The sequence below is a fragment of the Bos taurus genome, chromosome 14 (assembly GCF_002263795.3).
Source record: "Bos taurus isolate L1 Dominette 01449 registration number 42190680 breed Hereford chromosome 14, ARS-UCD2.0, whole genome shotgun sequence".
Classification (NCBI taxonomy): Eukaryota; Metazoa; Chordata; class Mammalia; order Artiodactyla; family Bovidae; genus Bos; species Bos taurus.
Window position 1 is genome coordinate 8,045,162 of NC_037341.1, and position 12,205 is coordinate 8,057,366.

A 12,205-nucleotide genomic window follows, 5' to 3' on the forward strand; every position below is an offset into this window, starting at 1 on the left:
AAATGGCAACCCACTCCAGTGTTCTTGCCTGGAGAATGCCAGGGACGGAGAAGCCTGGTGGGCTGCCGTCTATGGGGTCGCACAGACCCAGACACGACTGAAGCGACTTAACAGCAGCAGCAGCAGCCAGACCCCTTGCCCTTTAAAGGACAAAGATAGGCAACCCGTATCCTGAAGTGCAAAAACCCTTAATTATTTCTGAAGCCTTTTAAGGGCAAAGAAACATGGATATTGCTGGAATCTTAAAGGCCAGGAGAAAGTGCAGTGTGGAGGCCAGGGAGGAATTATTGGAGGAGCATCAAGTAACTTCCCTTGTAAGGCATGGAAGCGGTGTTTACATGCCTCAGATTCCACCACGACCTTCTGCCATGGGGCTTCTTCCTCCTAATCTGTTTATTTCTATCAAAAACTAATGACTCCATTGGCTGCCCTGGTGGCTCAGTGGTAAAGAATCCACCTGCCAATGCAGGAGACCTGGGTTTGATCCCTGTGTCAGGGAGATCACTTGGAGAAAGAAATGGCAACCTTCTCCAGTATTCTTGCCTGGGAAATCCCATGGACAGAGGAAACTGACAGGTTACAGTTCATGAAGTGCAAAAGAGTTGGACATGACTTAGCGACTAAATAACAACAATGCCTCCATGCCCCCCTTTAAATGTAAATATCCTGCCTACCTTGAAATCAGAATCATAACGTAATCTCCTTGTATGTATGATTTTTTTAGCTTTTTATTTTAGATTGGAATAGAGTTGATTATTCGGAGAAGGTGATGGCACCCCACTCTGGTACTCTTGCCTGGAAAATCCATGGGCGGAGGAGCCTGGTAGGCTGCAGTCCATGGGGTCTTGAAGAGTCAGACACGACTGAGAGACTTCCCTTTCACTTTTCACTTTCACGCATTGGAGAAGGAAATGGCACCCCACTCCAGTGTTCTTGCCTGGAGAATCCCAGGGACGGGGGAGCCTGGTGGGCTGCCGTCTATGGGGTCGCACAGAGTCGGACACAACTGAAGCGACTTAGCAGCAGCAGAGTTGATTAATGATGTTGTGATAGTCTTAGGTGTACTGCTTTTAAGAAAATATACATGATACTCTAATACAAAGGAGGAATAAGAGCAAAATGTTCTGCCATACAGTGATATGCATTTTGATATGTAAAGGCTCAGGCAGGACCATACTGGAAAATATAATGAAGCAATCAGCTCGCCTGCATCTATACACAAAAAAATGGTTTCCTAGGAGGAGCTAGTGGTAAAGAAGTTCTCTGCCAATGCAGGAGACACAAGACACAGGTTCAGTCCCTGGGTTGGGAAGATCCCCTGGAACAGGAAATGGCAACCCACTCTGGTATTCTTGCCTGGAGAATTATATGGACAGAGGAGCCTGGCAGGCTATAGTCACTGGGATCGCAGATAGTCAGACACAACTGAGTGACTACGCACAGTAGCACATAAATGAAAAAATCACCATGAATAATTATAGACACAGATCAACCTGGGTGTGTTCTGCAGGTGATGTGCAGCACTTATAGGAATGATGTGGTTTTTTTTAAAACAGTGAACAACTCTTGAAAAGAAGCCAGAATCAAAAAAGCACAAGTTTCCCTCAATTTACATGGTAGCTGCAGTCCAGAAAATTCAGGGAACATTAACTCCATGCATAAACTCCTTCAAGTGTCTATGCAAAAGGGAAGTAGGTTCTGGATGCCCAAATAATACATTAACAAATAAAATCTAGCAGCACATTAAAAGCACGTTGTAATGAGGAAAAATGTATCTAAATATTTTAGCATGTGTTGAGTATTATAAAATCTCTTAATATAATGTATTACATTAATTGATCTAGGAGAAAACATTGTAAGATTATTTCTAGGGAAACAGAAAATCCATTTGACAGATTCAATAATAATCTGGAATTTTTTTAAAGTAATAATATAGTAATGGATGGATATTTCTTTAACATGCACTATATGTCTCTCTACTCAAAAGGAAACACAGAATGAATCAGCCTATTAAAGGCAAGAGCAACAAGGACCTTCATGATCATCAATTTTGTTTAATGTCTTCATGGTTTTCCCAGTGGTCATGTACAGATGTGAGAGTTAGACCATAAAGAAGGCTGAGCACCGAAGAATTGATGCTTTTGAACTGTGATGTTGGAGAAGACTCTTGAGAGTCCCTTGGACAGCAAGGAGATAAAACCAGTTATCCCTAAAGGAAATCAATCCTGAATATTCATTGGAAGGACTATTACTGAAAATGGAGCTTCAATACTTGGGCCACCTGATGTGAAGAGCCAATTCACTGGAAGAGACCCTGATGCTGAGAAAGATTGAGGGCAAGAAGAGAAGTGGATGACAGAGGATGGGATGGTTGGATGGCATCCCTGACTCAATGGACATGAGTCTGAGCAAACTCCAGGAAAGACAGGGAAGCTTGGTGTGCTGCAGCTCATGGGGTTGTAGAGTTGGACACAACTTAGCAACTGAACAGTAGCAATGGAGGTACAAGGCAATTAATTACTCAATGAACATTTCTAAAGGAAATGTAGAAAGAGAGACTTGGGGAAGGAAAATCTAAAACAACAACTCTGAAGAAACTATGGTTGTATATCTGGAAAACAAAGACATTCAAATGAACCAGTACTGCAAACGTTATGAGGGTCCAGTGAAGCAATCTCATGAGAAACCTTTATGCAGTCAGGAAGCAACAGTTAGAACCGGACATGGAGCAACAGACTGGTTCCAAATAGGAAAAGGAGTACGTCAAGGCTATCGTCACCCTGCTTATTTAGCTTATATGCAGAGTACATCATGAGAAACGCTGGGCTGGAAGAAGCACAAGCTGGAATCAAGATTGCCGGGAGAAATATTAATAACCTCAAATATGCAGATAACACCACCCTTAAGGCAGAAATCAAAGAAGAACTAAAAAGCCTATTGATGAAGGTGAAAGAGGAGAGTGAAAAAGCTGGCTTAAAACTTAACATTCGTGTCATCTGGTCCCATCATTTCATGATAAATAGCTGGGGAAACAATGGAAACAGTGAGAGACTTTATTTTTGGGGGCTCCAAAATCACTGCAGATGGTTACTGCAGCCATGAAATTAAAAGACACTTGCTCCTTGGAAGAAAAGCTATGACCAACCTAGACAGCATATTAAAAAGCGGAGACATTACTTTGCCAACAAAGATCCACCTAGTCAAAGCTATGGTTTTTCCAGTAGTCATGTATGGATGTGAGAGTGGATCATAAAGAAAGCTAAGCACCAAAGAATTGATGCTTTTGAACTGTGGTGTTAGAGAAGATTCTTGAGAGTCCCTTGGACTGCAAGGCGATCCAGCCAGTCAATCGTAAAGGAAATCAGTCCTGAATAATCACTGGAAGGACTGATGGTGAAGCTGAAACTCCAATACTTTGGTCACCTGCTGTGAAGAACTGACTCATTAGAAAAGACACCGATGCTGGGAAAGATTGAAGGCAGGAGGAGAAGGGGATGGCAGAGGATGAGATGGTTGGATGGCATCACCTACTCAATGGACATGAGTTCGAGCAAGCTCTGGAAGTTGGTGATGGACAGGGAGGCCTGGCGTGCTGCAGTCCATGGGTTTGCAAAGAGTCGGACATGACTGAGCAACTGAACTGAACGGAGTAAAGCAGTCAGATAAAAATAATATAAAAATAAACAATTTGTATACAGACCTATAAACAGTGAATAGGTATACTTTTAGAAAACCTTAATCTCTTAGCTGCACACCTCCCTTCTCTACTCTGTCGTGAACTCTGGGCTAGGAGACATTTTCCAGCCTTTCTTAGCAGCCTCGTTCCTATTAGTTTCTGTCAGTGGGAGGCATTCGCAGGAGGCTGGAGTTGCAGGGAGTGGGAGAGGCAGCTGAGAACTCCAGAGACCCCAGTGCACAGCCCCTCAGTGGGGGTCCAGCGTGGGCAGCGGTAGGACGTCCAGTACAAGAGGCAGGGCAGGCTCTGAGCTCCAGGCTCCTGTGTTAGCAGCTTCCAGATCTCAAGGTAAAATCCCCTCTCTCTTGCTCCTCGAGACTTCCAGTAAGTCTGAAACTAATTCCCATATGATATCCTCTTGAACTAAAATACCTAACAGGATTTCTTGTTCCTGACTGACTAATCCTGACTCATAAACTAGACATAGTAGAGGAAAAAAAAAAAAAGTAAATGAGCAATCACAATAAAAAGATAAAATGTCTAGTAATAAACTGGAAAAGAAATAAGCAAGACCTATTAGGTAAAAAGTATAAAACTCTATGGAAAGACACAAAGGTAGATGTAAAAAACAAAAAGACATGCTCTGTCTTCAGTCAGGTAGATTCCCTTTCATAAGGTGATGCTTCTCTCTAGGTTGACTTCTAACATTAATGCAGTGTCAATAAGAATTCCAAATTTTTGTTGTAGTTTGAGAAGTAGACTAGATGATTCTAAAGTTGATATTGTAAACAAATAAGGAAAACTCATTAAAAAATAAGAGCAATGAAAGAGGTCTAATTTTATCAGCTGTTAAACTGTTAGGAAGCTCAATAATGAATTAATTTAACTATTGTTAATTAAATTAGTGCAGTGCTGATACGTAGTCAAATTGAGCAGGTGAGAAAGTTAATAAATAAAACCAAATATGTTCTGTAACTTAGTATAAGATACAGTAAATGTGGCATCTTAAATCAGCAGAGAAAAATAGTGTAAAGGGTAGTGAGACAACTGGGCATCTTTTAAACATACCTTACTTCATGTACTACCATAAATAACCAAAATGGATAAAATACTTACATGTAAAAATTTAAACCATAATAGCACCACAAGAGAATATGGAGTTAGCAGGCTTATATAACTATAGTTCAAAATCCAATGTTCATAAAATAATTGATTGATAAATGTTACTATATAACAGTTTTTAAAATTTCTACACAACAAAACAAAAACCCTTAACAAAATCAAAAGACCAAAATAGAAAAAAACTTAAAAACCAAACTGGGCAAAATATTTGCAACTCATGTCATAGACTAAGCTTTTAATTTATCAGAAAAGTAAAGAGCTCTCAGAAATAAACAACAAAATATTAAAAGAAAAAACCCAAATGGGCAAGGGCTTTTAAAAATATAAAAAAGATGTAGAGCTTGACATAAAATAAGAGATAATTATATTAAAATAATACTGAGACACCTTTTTTCACTGATCAGATTTCTTTAAAAATTTAAATATTAATAATACATTCTGTTGGTGATGGACAGGGAGGCCTGGAGCGCTGCGGTTCATGGGGTCGCAAAGAGTCAGACACGACTGAGCAACTGAACTGAACTGAATACATTCTGTTGGTGAGATTGGGTGGCAACTGGTACTTTGCTGGTGAGTATAAAATTGTCCTCCTCAAACTTTATGAAGGGCAATTTGATAATACCAGCAAAATCATAAAAGTTTATACCCATCGGACCAGCAATCCCACTTCCAGGAATTCATCCAACTGACAAATTTGCTCAGTTTCTATGTGACATGCATTACTACAGCATTACTTGTAGGAAAAAAAAGTTGGAAATGTACTTGATATCGATCAAGAGAAGACAAATAATCTAGTTATCCATTCAACAGAATTTATGCAATGTCATGTCAAAGCTATGGTTTTTCCAGTAGTCATGTATGGATGTGAGTTGGACCATAAAGAACACTGAAGAACTGATGCTTTTGAACTGTGGTGTTGGAGAAGACTCTTGAGAGTCCCTTGGACTGTTAGGAGATCCAACCAATCCATCCTATAGGAAATCAGTCCTGAATATTCATTGGAAGCACTGATTCTGAAGATCCAATACTTTGGCCACCTGATGTGAAGAGCCAACTCATTAGAAAAGACCCGGATGCTAGTAATCTGTAAAGGCAGGAGGAGATGGGGACAACAGAGGGCAAGACGGTTGAATGGCATCAGCGACGCAATGGACATGAGTTTCAGCCAGCTCTGGGATATGGTGAAGGACAGGGAAGCCGGGTGTGCTATAGTCCATGGGGTTGCAAAGAGTTGGACATGACTGAGCGACTGAACAGCAAATGCAATGTCAGAAAAAAAAGGGAATTTTTTAATGTTTTATAAGGAAAGAGCTTCAGGATATATTGTTACTAGGAATAAAGCTTCCCAGGTGGAACTAGTTATGGTGGTAAAGAACTTGCCTGCCAATGCAGGTCACTCAAGAGACAAGGGTTTGATCCCTGGGTTGGGAAGATCCCCTGGAGTAGGAAATGACACTCCATTCCAGTATTCTTGCCTGGAAAATTCCATGGGCAGAGGAGCCTGGGGGGCTACAGTCCACGGGGCCACAAAGGGTTAGATACAAGTGAGTGGCTGAGCATATACTTACTTTCTAGGATGATATTCACAGTATGCTAACTTTTGCCTAGCAGAAGTGTGCTGATAAACATATATGTTCAGACATGTGAGTGTTTTCTCTACAAAACTAGGCAAGACATGCACAAATGTAACAAAAGTGGTTATTACAGTGGGGGGACGGAACGGTTGGGACAGGAGAAAGAACAAGAAATTTTCATTTGTACCTTTTTATGTTGCTTATTTTGTTAAGCTATTAAAATGTATTCTCCATTCAAAGTTACTACACATGAAAACATTTGCAAAATTAGCACAAAGGCAACACAAAGAAGAAGGGATGCAGGTAAGGGGGACCAGAGGCTACCCCCATGAGCCTGCTCTGACCCCTCAGGTTCTTGGCCCACTGGTCAGGAGCAGGTGGAGAGAACACAGGCTTTAACACTCCCAGTCCTGCTGAAATAAGCAACCCCCATCATCCAGGCAGCCCTGAGTCAGCATCCGGCCCTGCCTCTGCAAGTAGAGAAATGACTTTCTATAGGTGAGTCCGTGGAGAACGTGCGTCTGGCTGAGGCTGAACTGTCTGGAACCAAACACGGGCATTTCCCAACCCCCGGAACCACCCAGCTATCTGGTGAAAGCCAATATTACGTCCCAGAGTCAAAGCCAAGCAGAGGCTGAGGGAATTGCCTGGGGAACTCTGGGAGGCCCAAAGAAATGAGAGCTTCTGTAATGGCCTAGTCGAAGGGGCCATTCCTTTGCCCCATGGGAACACAGTATGGCTGAACAGAAGATTCCAGCTCTACAACTTAATTCAGTACACTTCTGGCAAGTTACTGAAACTCTCAGAAACTCAATTTCTTAATCTGTAAAATGGGTATACTCTTGCCTCATTGCAGAGCTGTTGGAGGGATCAGAAACAATGTGTGCAATGTACTTGGTCTTCTGTGCTCAATTCTGGATAATTTAACACACGATCCAACTGTTAATGTACCTTTCACTTCCAGTTCTACTTGGAAGGTCTCCTTCACCAAGGGAAGGTCTCTGAACTACTATTAATACCTAGCTATTACCTAACTTCATGACGTTTAACTAGACGTTAGTAAGAGACTAACCCAGGGATGGCAAATATCTAGACTGCGTGTCTATAGTCACACTTCTGCCTACGCCCAGGCAGACATCACTAGTTGCTATGACAAGGAGAATTCTCGATGCAGTGTGCTCCAGGCAGCCATTTCTCGTCCACCACCATGCAGGAGAGATGAAATACATTTATCCATTCTAGACAGGTCTCCAAAGTCCTGTTACAATCTTGCTAGCTCTGATTTCTCAGAATCTATAAGAAATTAAAATATAAAACTTAAACACGTAATTTAAAAAATCAAAAGATATTGCCACTTCCAAATTATCGGTACTCAACATTTAATTCACCTTAAAACACTTCTCTGTGGTGTGATGTGGACCGGGACAGGGAGCAGAGCTTTCCTGATAGGTGCTGCTGCACCTGGGGATGTCCATGTCACCTGGCGTGAGTTCTGCCCTCGCCTGGCTCACCTGTAGTCAGGGGATCACATAGGACAAATACACATCCTTCTCCATTTGTGCCCTTGAAATAAATTCTGTGTCCTCTAGGGCCCCACTGTTGTGGCTCTTGGGGGTAAGGGAAGGTAAGAGAATATTTACTAAGTACATACTGCTTGCCAGAAAAATGTATTTCATATATTAGCAACCTCTGAGGGCAGGTATTAGTATCCCCATGGTACAAGTGACAAAATTAAGGTTTAACAAGCTAAAATGTTTTCCCCAAGTTTCCTGAGCAGGTAAACCAAGAGAATGCATTTTACCTGCCTGATTACAATCTCTGGTGGCTCAGACGGTAAAGAATCTGCCTGCGATGCAGACCTGGGTTCAATCCCTGGATCAGGAAGATCCCCTGAAGAAGGGAATGGCAACCCACTCCAGTATTCTTGCCTGGAGGGTTCCATGGACAGAGGAGCCTGGTGGGCTACTGTCCGTGAGGTCACAAAGAATCTGACACAACTGAGTGACTAACACTTTCACTTTCTTTAAGTAACAGACTGGAGACAGAACAAACCCCTCCAAACTAAACCTGTCTGAGCCAGATTTCTCTTTGTCCCTGTAACTTGAAGTATTGGACAATTTGGGGGCACAGAGTGGTAAACATTTTTTAATTTGGATGCACATAGTCTCGAGGTTAGTTCTTGTGTTGTTCTGATTGCTGCAGCATGGTGCAGAGTCAGCCCAGTTCTCCTTAGGCCCACCCACCTTTCTAGAGAACTCTCTGAGCTGGCAAAGGCTGGAAAGTCAAGGGAGTTCCCAAGTGTCTTCTCCTTCCTGGCAGCCTTCTGCCCGCTCTGGTGAAGGCTCTGCCAGGAGTTCTGGGCTGTCCCGTTGTCAAGGCCAGGCTGACTCATGGTCATCTGTGATAGAAAGGAGAGCATCATCATTATTATCATCATCATCATCTGACAAAAGCTGATTCTAGTCCCATGTCCATGCTGGGGCCTGGGTGCTCAGGACGGGTTCGCTATTGGAGCACCCCACTGCCTGGGCTTCACAGTGAGCTGTGCACTAAGTATTTATATGATGCAGCTCACTTTAATCTGCCCACCAACCTGATGTGGCAGAATTACTAACCCTGAACTGAAACCCTAAAAGGTAGAGTAACTTGTATAAGGTGATTCTTTAGAAAGTACATCTAATGTACTTTAAATATATAGCCTGTACTATAAATATATAGCCTGAGATTTTGACTAATTCTCCATGTGGCCTCTCTGATAAACAGTTTTCTCCACTGAGACTTGAAATAGTTTTGTCCAATTCTGAGTAATAGGTGGGGCGGGGGAAACACCCAAATAACAGAAGTGTAAGCAGTATAGAAATTTACTTCTCTCTCATGTCCAAGGTGTCCAGAGGAGCTGTTCAGAGCAAGTATGGTGCCCCATGGTATCAATATCCCAGGTTCCTTCTCTTTATTGTTCTATGCTAGATTTCATTCCTAAGGTCTCTTCACGGTCCAGTATGGCTGCTGGAGCTCCAGCCATTGCATTTCATCCAGTGGCACTAGTGATAAAGAATCCTCTAGTGGAGACACAAGAGACAAGATTTCAATCCCTGGGTTGGGAAGTTCCCCTAGCAGAGAAAATGGCAACCCACCCCAGTATTCTTGCCTGGGAAATTCCATGGATAAAGGAGCCTGGGAGGCTATAATCCATAGGGAAGAAAAGAGTCAGATACAACTGAGTTGCACACACACACACACACACACACACATCATTAAGGAGGAAGAGAATTTGTGCATGCTTTCTTCCTTAAACATATTTATTAGATTTCAACTACTTTTACTTAAAACTTAGTATTGCCCCAAACTTAGTCTATACAAGGGAAACTGGGAGATATCAGATTTATTCTGGCTGGTTTTGTGTTAAAATCTGGTGTCCCATCAAGGAGGATGAGGAGTAGAATGGATAGGACTCATTCTTTCTGGAGTGATTCGGGACTAAAACAAGCAAAACAAACCAGGGCTGGGAATTAATTTATTCACTGTTCATTCATTCATTCTTCAAATAAATTTGTACAAATATATACAGAAGGTTTACTTTCTGCTCATTTGGTTTTCCATCCAGGGGATTCAGGGTGACTGAGACAGGCAGGGTCCCTGCATCTGTGGGTTCACAGTCCAGTTGGGTGTCCCAGCTCTGACTTTTGATCGGGTTTTATGGCTTTAATCAACCGCACCCTGTATCTGATCTTCACTCTATCCTCATCTATAGAATTCTTGGATCTAGCAGCTCATTCACACCTGCCAGTTAGAATATTCTCTGCTGAGATGTCTCTGAGATGTGGGGAAAGGTAGGAGCACAGAGAAGCCGGTTTCCATTGTTTCCTCTCTGGGATAACAGGCACTCACTGCAGGGTTATTCTTTAAGCTGGATTCCTCAGGAGGAGCACCCAGCAGGGTCCTGGTGGGGCAGCGACTTTTCTTCTGTTTATACGTCTGTCTGTCACTCTGCTGACGCGACAGGAGAAAGATTCCCTGGAAGGAGGTCCTTTTTGAGCCTGAGAATTCCCAGAGAATGTGGGGTACCAGGGTTTGAAGAGCTGTTGAGGGGGGCTTGGAGGACACCGACCGTCAGTCCCTCCCACTGCCTCCTGGCGCCGCCTACTCTGGGACTCCTGCAATCACAGGTTAGGAGATCTCTGAGGCTCCGGTGCCCACCATGGGGATTCTCTGTAAGGGGCAGCACATGGCCCAAGCTCGTGGATTCTGGAACTGCCTGCCCAGGTTCAAATCCTGGCCCTGCCCCTGTGGCCCCCAGTATATGGTGAGGTCCTAACTTCCAGGGCTTCAGCATGGGATGCTATTTGAAGCCAGGGTCTTTAAAGAGGTTGTTGTCTAGTCACTAAGTCTTTTGCGACCCCATGGACTGTAGCTTGCCAGGCTCCTCTGTCCATGGGATTTCCCAGGCAAGAATACTGGAGTGGTTTTCCATTTCCTTCTCCAGGGGATCTTCCGAGACCAAAGATTGAACCCCAGTCTCCTGCTAGGCAGGCAGATTCTTTACCGCTGAGCCACCAGGGAAGCCCCGTTTAAAGAGATAAGGTAAAATGAAGTCATTACAATGGGTCCCAATTCAATACCATGGGTATTCCTATAAGAAGAGGAGATTAGAACAGGGAGATACACAGGGAAGACCACCTGAGGAGACAGGAAGACAGCAATCTATAAGCCAAGGAGAGAAGCCTTGAGAAATCAGTCCTGCCACACCCTGATCCTGAACTTTTAACCTCCAGGACTGCCAAAGCACATTTCTTCTGTTGAGGCCGCCCAGTCTGTGCTTCTCTGCCATGGCAGCCCTAGAAAACAAATACAGATCATGGGACGTCTTTTCACATCCATTCTGTGCCCGTTTTCCTCATTTTAAAAACTGAGATGATAACAGAATCTCCCTCATAAGAATGTTCTGAGGCTTCAACTAGCAACAGATACTTAGAACGGGACCTGACACAGAATTATCTAGGCTTCCCTGGTGGCTCAGACGGTAGAGCATTTGCCTGCAATGCGAGAGACCTGGGTTCGATCCCTGGGTCGGAAGATCCCCTGGAGAAGGAAATGGCAACCCACTCCAGTATTCGTGAAGTATTCATGCCTGGAAAATCCCATGGACTGAGAAGCCTGGTGGGCTACAGTCCATGGGGTCGAAAAGAGTCAGACACGACTGAGCGACTTCACTTCACTGCAAGTGAACTATAATTATGATGATGATTTCTCTCCACCTGCCCCACCAGATTACAAAGGAAGACTTTCCCTCTCCATTTCACAATGGCTGGCGCTCAGTGGAATACAGAATGCTCTGCTTAGAAGGGAATATTGCTGGGCAGATGGGTAAATGAAGAGATGCTGTTTTAAATGCTCCTGGGAAGAAGTCAGAACTGAAGTTGTTTTCAAGGGATAGCTCTCTAATATCTAGACAGAAGTGCTGAAAAACAAAGGGAGTGCCCAAGTGTGAAAATGAGGGATTTCTGGAAGGAAGAAGGCAAGGAGAGGAGTAACAGTCTCAGTCACTCCCGCTCAGCAGGTGACCCTTATCAGACATCCCTGGACCTGGGCCAGAGGCTTAGCTGCCTCTGCTGAGGCTGACGCAGCCTGCGTGAGGAACGTGGCCGACGAGCAGGACAGGACTGAGCCTGCGAGCAGGGTAGGATGTCAGAGAACCAGGTGAGACACCCTTCCAGTCAGGCTGCCTGTGAACACAGCAGCGGGCACCTGCCCTGGGGCAGACACGCAAGGGCTTCTCCACCCCAAATGCCCCGCCCACATATATCTTTCTGCTTCTCTTTTGCCTACTGAGTTT